The sequence below is a fragment of the Eulemur rufifrons genome, unplaced genomic scaffold (assembly GCF_041146395.1).
Source record: "Eulemur rufifrons isolate Redbay unplaced genomic scaffold, OSU_ERuf_1 scaffold_352, whole genome shotgun sequence".
Taxonomy (NCBI): domain Eukaryota; kingdom Metazoa; phylum Chordata; class Mammalia; order Primates; family Lemuridae; genus Eulemur; species Eulemur rufifrons.
The window spans coordinates 52,501-62,433 of NW_027183134.1; the positions used below are offsets into that span (position 1 = coordinate 52,501).

At 49.4% G+C, this 9,933-nt stretch overlaps 1 pseudogene; it reads right to left on the minus strand.

Annotated features, from left to right (window-relative positions):
* Window positions 1-532: 532 nt before the first annotated feature.
* On the minus strand, window positions 533-624 carry LOC138380294 (small nucleolar RNA U13; annotated as a pseudogene).
* Between the last annotated feature and the right edge of the window lie 9,309 nt (window positions 625-9,933).

Genomic DNA, 9,933 nt, shown 5'->3' on the forward strand with positions numbered 1-9,933 from the left:
CTCCCTATCGCCCCGCCCCGTTTTTTCTCCACACACACGCAATTATCACGCTCACGAACTATCCCGGGACCTGGCGTGACTTTCATCGCAATCTCCCCCCCCCCCCCGGACACACACACATAGAGACACACCCTCCCGGCAGGGAGCACCCTGAGTGGTCGAACAGATGTCGCTGCTGCATGCGGCCTCCGCATGGGTTCGCTGGTTGACCAGATGTCTGGTCCTTGGGTGGTTGACCAGATGTCTGGTCTGTGGTTGTCATCCTGACAGGGAGGCTTCGGGACGGATTTGGTCTCTCTGGCCTCGCTGCCCCTAGGGGTCACCCTGCGATCGGTATTCTTCTCGCGCGGGGCGAGGGGCGCTCCGGAGCATTCCTCTCCTCTCGGAGTTTCTGTCTGCAGTCTCTCGACTTGCTCTCACTCCCCTACCCTGCTGTGTGACTTTCTTTTTGGTCCTTTCATTTTATCTATTCTCTCTTTGCCTTTTCCTGCGCGCCTTTCCGCTCCCCCCCCCCCCCGGATTCATGGTTTCACGTCACGCGGGTGACGTGCCGACACACCAGGAGGCCCTTCTCACACGTGCTCGTGAACACGCAATCAACACGTTTATGAACTAGAAAGGGATCTGGTGTGACTTTGCTATTATTTCCCCTCCCCTCCTCCCCGCGCTGAGAATGAGTTTCCCCGGGCTCGTGTGCCCGCCTGGGAATCGGCTGCAGACGCCATGGCCCCGGGTCGACCACATGTTGCTCTGGGGTCCACCAGATGTCTCTGGCGAATTGGGGCCCTAGGTGCTTGTGACGGTGTGGTCACTAGGTGTCGCTCTGGGCTCAGTATTCTTCCTTCTCGCTGTGACTTTGGTCTCTTTTTTTCGAAATTTCTTTCTTTCTTCCTCTTTTGCCCTGTTTCCATTTTCCCTTCTTAATCTCTTTCTCTCTTTTTGTTGCTTTTTTTCCACGGCAGATGGGTGATGTGTGTGTGGAGGAAACGCGGCGTCAGGGAGAAGACACATCTCACACGTGCTCGGGAACACCCGATCGTCACGCTTCTGAGTACCGACCGATGGATCTGGTCCCGAATTTTTTAATAGTTTTCTCCTCTCTCTCTCTCTCTCTCTCTCTCTCTCTCTCTCTCCCCTTCCTTCTCTTTCCTTTCTCTCCCTTCCTTTCTTTCTTTCTCTCGCTCTCTCGCTCTCGCTCTTCTTTTCTTTCTGACAGAGTCTCTCGTTCTGTTGCCCTGGCTAGAGTGCCATGGCGTCAGCCTAGCTCACAGCAATCTCAAACTCCTGGGCTCAAGCGATCAGACTGCCTCAGCCTCCCGAGTAGCTGGGATTACAGGCATGTGCCAGCATGCCCAGCTAATTGGATATACGTGTGTGTGTGTGTGTGTGTGTGTGTATATATATATATATATATATATATATATTTTTTTTTTTTTTTTTTTTAAACAGAGTCTCACTCTGTTGCCCAGACTAGAGTGCCGTGGCGTCAGCCTAGCTCACAGCAACCTCAAACTCCTGGGCTCAAGCGATCCTACTGCCCCAGCCTCCCGAGTACCTGGGACTACAGGCATGCGCCACCGTGCCCGGCTAATATTTTTCTGTATATATTTTTAGATACTGTTTCTGTATATATTTTTAGATATATAGTTTCTTTCTATTTTTAGTAGAGATGGGGGTCTCGCTCTTGCTCAGGCTGGTCTCGAACTCCCGACCTTGAGCGATCCACCCGCCTCTACCTCCCAGAGTGCTAGGATTACAGGCGTGAGCCACCCCGCCTGGCGTGTACGTTCTGTATTCACAGACAGACGGAAGGCAGGGAGAATGTTACCCTTTCAAAGCCCGCCCTGCTCGCCTCTCAGCCCACCGATGGCACTCTGAATCCCGTGGCATTCCTTCACTCAGCTGAATTCTTCAGCACCCGACCCCCCCCCCCTCGCCCCACCCCCGTGCCACGGGAGTTCGTTCTCATGGCAGAGCCATCGAGGCTGTTGCCACACGTGTTGTAGGTGCCTAGGCAGACTGTGCCCTGGCCCCGAGGAGGTACGGAACCGCCTATCGCCTCGGGAGGGAGGGACAAGATGTGTCCGTGTCCAAGGCGACGTCCTGTCGATCACGAGGAGGCCTGCAAAGGCTCGTATCTGCCAGGCATTGAGCCACATGACATGAAACACCGGTGTGTTCCTTCACTTAGGTGGTGTCGCGTGTTGATACTCACAGAGGATGATAAACCCACTCGCATGCCGGCTGAGCCCCCTGTGTCTCCTCCTCTATCCACTGAGGGAAAAAACCGCAACGAAAGGTAGAGAACCACAGGGTGGGAAGAGAGCCCGTCGCTCTCCCTATGTGACCGTCCGGAGTGCTCGTTCAGATGGGAGGAGGTGTGTTTGTGTGTGTATGTGTGTGTTTCATTGATTTTGGTGCCATCTTTTCTCTGCAGCTGCGTCAGAGGACAGCGATTTTTCCGATTTTCACTCCGCTGAGTGAATTGCCTTTTGAAGAGAATGTCCACAGGAAGCCTACGGTTCTCCCGCGTGGGTGGCCCTCCTCTAGAAATGAATCTCGTTTCTTGAACGGAGGGGACTTGTTGACGCCATCATGCTTTCGGGACGACTTCTCAGACGCTAGCTTTGGACCGCAACATAGGTGCCCCCCGACATTGCCTCAAGGGTTCCGTGGTGCCTCCTGTCAAGAGACCCCACCGACCGTCCCCAGCCTGCCCGCTCAAGGGAGCCGGGCCCCTTCTGATCTGTCCGCCCGCCGTGAAGCTCCCTCCCGAGGGTCGGAAAGCCCACCTGTTTCCCAGTTCGGTTGAATGATGGGGCACCCGGGCAGGGCACTGGCACCGAGTGACTCCATTCTGAGTCTGTCTGCTCTGTGGGGCGGGGGCGGGTGGGAGGGGGGGCAGTTCCGTCTCGACCGGTGGCCTCCTACCGACTGACTCTATGGGACGGACCATTCTCACTCAGGATCGTGTAACCTTCTTGGCCTAGGCACATCCCGGCACTGAAAGCCACTTTTCGGGGACACTCTCCCACGTACAGATAGATGGCCTGCACGAGTGCTCTTCCTTTCTCGAAACACTGGAAATCTGTCCTCAATTTTACCTGACCTACCTGACGGTGTGTGATAAAGGAGCATAGAACCCTCAGCCACCCTCCACCTTCCCGCTGCCACGAGAGACAGTGCCGAGCGTGAAATTCTATCCCTGACTCTCTGTGTCCACCGTTCTCTGGGTAGGGAAAGAACTTAACCAGATAGGCCCTATCGGTCGCTTATCTGTTCTGATAGTTTTGTGGCAGCCATTTCTTTCCCCCTTTCTTTTCTATTTCTGTCTCTCTCCCCCACCCCCGCCCCCAAATTCTTTCTACGAAGACGTTTAGGATGTCAGATTCTGGCCACATGCCCCCCCTAGGCATAGGGGGGCCAGCATAGACAAAGGTCTTCGGTACCAAGTGTTCATTCCACGGTGACAGATATTGCCACTCTTGTATTGACCAGGGCGAGATCGTGAGTGGGTCAACTCTGAAACTCCCTGTACTCTACTTCTCTCTTGGGTAGGTCCCTGCCCCAACCCTCCGGCTTCTAGCACACACCCAGGGGCACTCTCTCCTCTCTGGATAAAGTTCCAGATGATCCGATCCGCTCCGAGGCGGAAGGGGAGCTGGCCGGGCCACCCACTGTGCGCCCCACCCCCACCCCGCCCCACCCCCGTCAGTCATAGGGTCCGTTCTTTTCAGGATGACACCGGCAGCGGTTGCTGGGTGTCACCTTGCGGCCACTTTGATCAGACCTCGGGATCTGGAAAGTCAGGTGACGTTGGGAGTTTAAGAGCTGACTCCCGGGAGGTGTGGAGGGCGGGGAGGAGAGCACGGTCCGGACGGTCCCACCCTCTTCTTCCCGGGCCCGCAGCTCTGGGCCCGCCCGGGGCAGCCCTAGCCTCTAGCGGGTCTCCGCCCACCCGCCCTGTTGTCTGCGGGAGGCGCCCCTCCTCCCGCTCTCTGCCTCCTCCCGGGACCGTAGGCCTCTGCCCGTCGTCTTTTTTATTTTTATTTTTTCCCTTTTGTTTGTTTCTCTTTTATCTTGTTTTTTAGGCTTATCGAATATCATGTCGTATAAAAACTTAAATCACAGAATGAATTATATTATATAACAAGATGTGGCTTTTTATCCTACGCCGAGAACGATGAATTTTTCTCTTCGTGTCCATTTTCCTGTCCTGGAAGAAATACAAAGTTGCTCGTGATACTTCCCCATCATCTTCCAGTTTCCCCCACTGTCAACACGATGTATTCGATCGTATATCTTTGTGTGTGCACGTGGGCGCCTGTACCTATTTCTTTTCGGCATCAGTCTCAGGTCTTTTGGCACCTAGGGGGGAAAAAGGAGAAACCAATAAAGGACAGAAAGACGTTCTGTCGTTTTACGCTCCCCATCACCACCACCACCACCACCACCACCACTTTTGGGAGCTTGTAGTCTGGCCTATGTCCCCAAGGCAGGTTAAATCTTTTCTTAAAACTCCCAAGTGGTCCCCTGCCCCGCCCCCCCCCAGGTGGGCGGCCGGCAGAGTTCACAGGCTTTGTTTTTGGCAGAGCCTGGACGATTGAAATAATTAACCACAATCATCGCTAAAGCTGAGAACCCCTCCCCCCCTCATTAAAAGCTCTGTATTTCTGCCTAGCCCTGTGTTCGGGGAAATTCGGAGGCTTGAGATGGGAAGGTCTACCCTATTTTCTCCTTTACCGGCAAAATAGACTCTCTCTTTCCTTCCTCCTCAAACAGCTTGTCCTCGTTATTCGGCCTCGTGGGCAGGTGGCCGAGCTTTCGGTAACACCAAGTCTTCTAAGTTGTGTTGTGTTATCGGTCTTGTTTTCTTTCTTTTCTTTTCTTTTCTTTCTTTCTTTTTTTTTTTTTTTTTTTTTTTTTTTGAGACAGGATTTCTTTCACTCTGTCCTCTCCCAGGCCGCCTTGGCCTGATTGTAGCTCACAGCAAGCTCCAAATCCAGGGCTTAAGTGATCCTCTCTGCCTCAGCCTTCTGAGTAGCTGGGACTATAGGCAAATGCTGCCACACCCGCCATAATTTTTCTTTTTTCTTTTTTTTTTTTTTTTTTTTTTTGTTGGTAGAGATGAGGTCTCATCGTGTTACCCAGGCTGGTCTCCAGCTGCTGGGCTCAAGTCACGCTCCCGTCTCTGCCTCCCAAGTTGCGGGGATCACGGGCATGAGCCACCATGGCCAGCCAGGTTATTTAAAGGCGATCGCTTTGCTATCCTGATACAAAACCCCAAATGTGCGAGTTTAAGGCACCAGACGGAGGGAGTCCCCACACTACATTGTCACGAACATTGAGGGTGGCTCACGAAACAGCTGGGATGTGGCCACACAGTAGTGATCGAGGCGATATATTCTAGTGGGATAGCAGAAATATAGAATGTCCTGAAGACACTAAATGTCGGAATGCCACAGCAGTCAATGGCTGACAAACTTCCATTCCATTGTGTCATGGTAGGCGGCTTACTTTTCTCCTGCTCCCTCGGTATGATTAAGGCCTGACGTAGAAAATGTCTACGTCTCATCCAAATCCATCGAGACGATGGAAGGGGGAACTGGGAGAGGAATAAAGAAAAACAAGAGAGGGAGAAGCGAAACAAGAGAGAAGGGGGCCGAGGAGGAGAAGGAGGAAACTGCCTCCCCTGTCCCCATGCTACCCAATTAATAAATGAAGAATGGCCTCTTCCCTCCTCTTCCCAACCCCTAACTATGCCTGGAGGTGTATCGTAGGCCTACAGTCCTAAGAAATGTACAACTACTGATAGTAATGGGAAGAAATGCAGTCTAATAGGTTTCTGTGCAGTGGGACACCCAGGCCAGGGCACTTACGGTGAATGGAGCTTGCAGGGCGGGCGGGAGGTTGCTCTGGGTGAGTCTGTGAGTTGGCGGTGAGTGGTGAGTGAATGTGAAGGCCTAGGACATTACTTACTGTAGGTTTTCATAAACCCTGGACACTTAGGCCGCACGACATTTACCTTTAGAAATTTCTTTCTTCAATAATACATTAACCTTAGCTTACTGTAAGTGTTTTCACTTCATAAACTTTTCCATGGTGGTTTGGTTTTTTTTTTTTGTCTGTCTGTTTGTTTGTTTGTTTGTTTGTTTGTTTTTCTTTCTTTTAAACTTTTGGACTCTTTGGCAACACCACGACTTAAAACACAAATGCGTTGCACTGTTGTACACAGATATTTTCTTTCTCTGTGTCCTTATGTGTTCCGTAAGCTTTTTCCTACTTTTAAAGTTTTTATCGTTCTATGCACTTTTCAAAATAATAAAAACTAAAACAGAGAGGGGGGGTGGGAGAGGGAAGGAGAGAAATACACACACATGAATATGTTTCCCAAGTGAACTGAGGAAGGGGGCCGAGTCAAGGTTCTCAGGGAGCCACCAGTGATGAAACGGTCAGGCTCAGAATCAGCATTGCAGAGTGGCTGCAGAGCCGGGGGGCCTGGACTGGCTACCTGGACGACACTCCGTGTTTGGTAACTTGGCGAGTCATAAATCCTCTTGAGCCTCAGCCTCTTCATCTGCAAATGCAGAAATCATGGTGCCTACCCCACAGGGATATTGGGCAGAGTGAAAAAGCAAATGCAGGCAAAGCCCGCAGAAGCACGCGTGGTAAACAGTAAGCCTTTAATCGTGGTCACAGTCGTTGTTATAGGATCATCTTCCTATGTCCTTGTCTTTTAAAGATTAGCAGAACCTCCCAGAAGATGAGAATGGGCTCCCCCTGAGCAAGTCTCGGCTGTAAAGTCACAGGCATGTTGAGCATGTGGCACAGAAGGCAGAATAAAAACCTGATCCCGGAACATTATGTTCCTGCAGGACATGAAATCATTGAAGGTATGGGAAATCCTACCTCATATCCGTTTTACTAGAACACCTATGATTGCGTACGCACATGGACGCACGCGCACCCCAAACTTTTTGAGCTTCACAAAACAGCGTAACCAAGGAACACACTATGATGCTTCTTAGCGATCTATTTAGGCCCAGGTTACTCGTCACTCTGAGCCTGCCTCCTTATCTGTCCAATGAGAATAGTGTTTGTCACAATTATCGTCATCGTCATCCTACCTAACGCTTCTGGTAAAATTGAAGTGTGAGAACACCCGCTAGACAGAAAATCCATGTTATCTCTCAATTTTTCTTCCTCCTGATTTCTATCTGAATCTGTGAGCTCGCTTTGGTTCACTTCGGTTTTTCAAGAGGCTCCGGTTACCTTCTCTCCCACCTATATCGGATTGGGTCTGACGGAAGAAAGAAGGAAAAAAAAAAAAAAAAAAAAACAAACATAGTAAAGAAAGCAGAACAACATTTGTTTCTGAAGCAACCGATCAAACATTGCTGATGAGCCGGTCTTTTCTATTTCAGTAAACCAAGGAGGCCTATTGTCACGAGGATGTGAGGGGCCCGGGTAAGATTGGATGATTACCCCTAAAGGAGACAAAGCAGACAGACTATGGCACATGTGATCTTAGCCAAGAGAATAAACAGTGACCTCTCTGCCGAGTTGGGCCTTAGCATACCAAAGGGAAATAAAGGTGTAATAGGATGCTCAATTTTTACTCTGGAAACAGAGGTTGGTTGGGCACTGAACTGAGAACACTGAATTTTTTACCCTCCTTGATATTCACATAGGCTTAGAGGAGGCAAAAAAAAAAAAAAAAAAAAAAAGAATACTGAGCCTATAAGTCATCCCTAAAACTCGGATTTTATGTTCCCTTGCCTTTTCATAACTGAGCAACACACAACATTAAAGAATGGACACAGGCCGGACGCGTTGGCTCAGGCCTGTAAACTTAGCACTCTGGGAGGCCGAGGCGGGAGGATCGCTCAAAGTCAGGAGTTCGAGACCAGCCCGAGCGAGAGTGAGACCCCCCGCCCCCGTCTCTACTAAAAATATAGAAAGAAATTGTCCAGACAACTAAAAATATATAGAAAAAAATTAGCCGGGCATGGTGGCACATGCCTGTGGTCCCAGCTCCTGGGGAGCCTGAGGCAGGAGGATCGACTGAGCCCAGGAGTTTGAGGTTGCTGTGAGCTAGGCTGACGCCACGGCACTCACTCTAGCCCGGGCAACAGAGTGAGACTCAGTCTCGGGGGGGGGGGGGAACCCAAAAACAAACAAACAAACAAACAAAATAAAAAACTGGAAGGGACACAGACTTCCACAGGTTTGTGTGTGGCCCCTTTTACTTATTAACGCTACAGGACCTTAATTATTTGTGCTCTGAATCTGATATTCAAATTATCCTTGTGGCCAACGCGTTTGAACAGTAGATGGTAGGGGAAGAAGAGTTCACCTCCTGAATAGATGACAAGTAACGGGAGTACTGGTGAAATTACAAGTGGCTTACGTTTACACACTGAAAATCCCAGTTAGCCGCTACCATGAGTTCAAAGAAGAGATCTAAATTTCTGACCCTATGACCCTAAAAGATATTTCCTCCCATGGTGTCACAGATAAAAATAAAACTGCATCCTAGCACTTTGGGAAGCCTAGGGGGAAAGGATCGCTTGAGGCCAGGAGTTTGAAGTTGCAGTGATCTATGATGATGCTACTGCACTTTAGTCTGGGAAACAGAGTGAGGGCCCGTCAAAAGAAAAAAAAGAAAGAGACAAAAAGAAAGAGAGAGAGAGAGAGAGAGAGAGAGAGAGAGACAGGAAGACACAAGGAAAGAAAGAAAGAGAGAAAGAAGAGAGGAGAAGAGAAGAGAAGCGTCAATCTATCCATTGCATTTTCTACCCTTTAGGTGACTGGGCTTCAGCAGGGTGATGTGATCTGACAAAGTTCATGTTGCTAAGAAATAAAGCACTGGGGTTCAAACTCTGAGTTTTCAAAATCCAGCATATCCCCCTACCCACCATACCGTGCCACCTCTGAGAGTGGATATCTCACAGAGGAGAGCTGTGGAGGCCATTCTTGGACAGACAGAGTCAAGTAGTGGAGACCATGGAGTCTCTGCTCTGCAGCCAGTCTAGAGACATATGGAGCCATTAACACTGCTTGTGAGGAAAATACCATGTCATAGGGAAACAGAAATATTTTCCGCCTTAGGCAGATACAATTTAGGAAAAGACCCGAAACCCCTCTTCCTCTAACAGTGCTTTCTGGTCAGATGCTGACCCCTTCGATTCACAGATTCAGATACATCATTCAATGCAAGCATTGTCAACAAGTCACTCTTTGCAGCTTTCTGAAATTTCTCGGATATAGCATACTTGTAAAGATGATCACTTATGTGAAGACACCACCCCTCCAGAAAAACAAAAACAAAACCAAAACAGAAGCCCACTTTTCTCTGCTGTGAAAACCAAGATCAGCTTTTATGAGATCCACTAAATTCACACAAGAAGTAAAATATAATCATACTGATATATGCAATTTTTCTCTTAGAACAGAATGCATGGTGCTCCTTATCGTCTCAGATACTGTCAACAGAAAGCACGCGGTGGATGAACAATCTCCGTGAGCTTTTCTACAGAGATGGGGGTGTGTGTGTGTGTGTGTGTGTGTGTGTGATAAATAATGAGGGTTGAGGAGCAGATAAATGACTGGGGGAAAACAACAACAGCAACAACAACAAAAACCACTTCCTGGTTCCTCGATGCAAGCATTCATTTAAAGGGTATACTCGTATGTATACCTAGGTGGAAAGTGGAAGCAGCTTTAAAAAAAAAAAAAAGAAAAATTGCTGCGAGCCCTGGTTATGATACGGCAATAAGCGCTAGCTCTTGGAAGGTGTAAAACATATTCACGGTGGCTTACGCCAATTTGGGATGTACAAAGACGAGCTTGAGCACCACCACCAACCAAAAATATGAATGAATACCTGGCTAGCGATCAGGATCAGACATAATAGAAAAGAAAAAGCTCCCA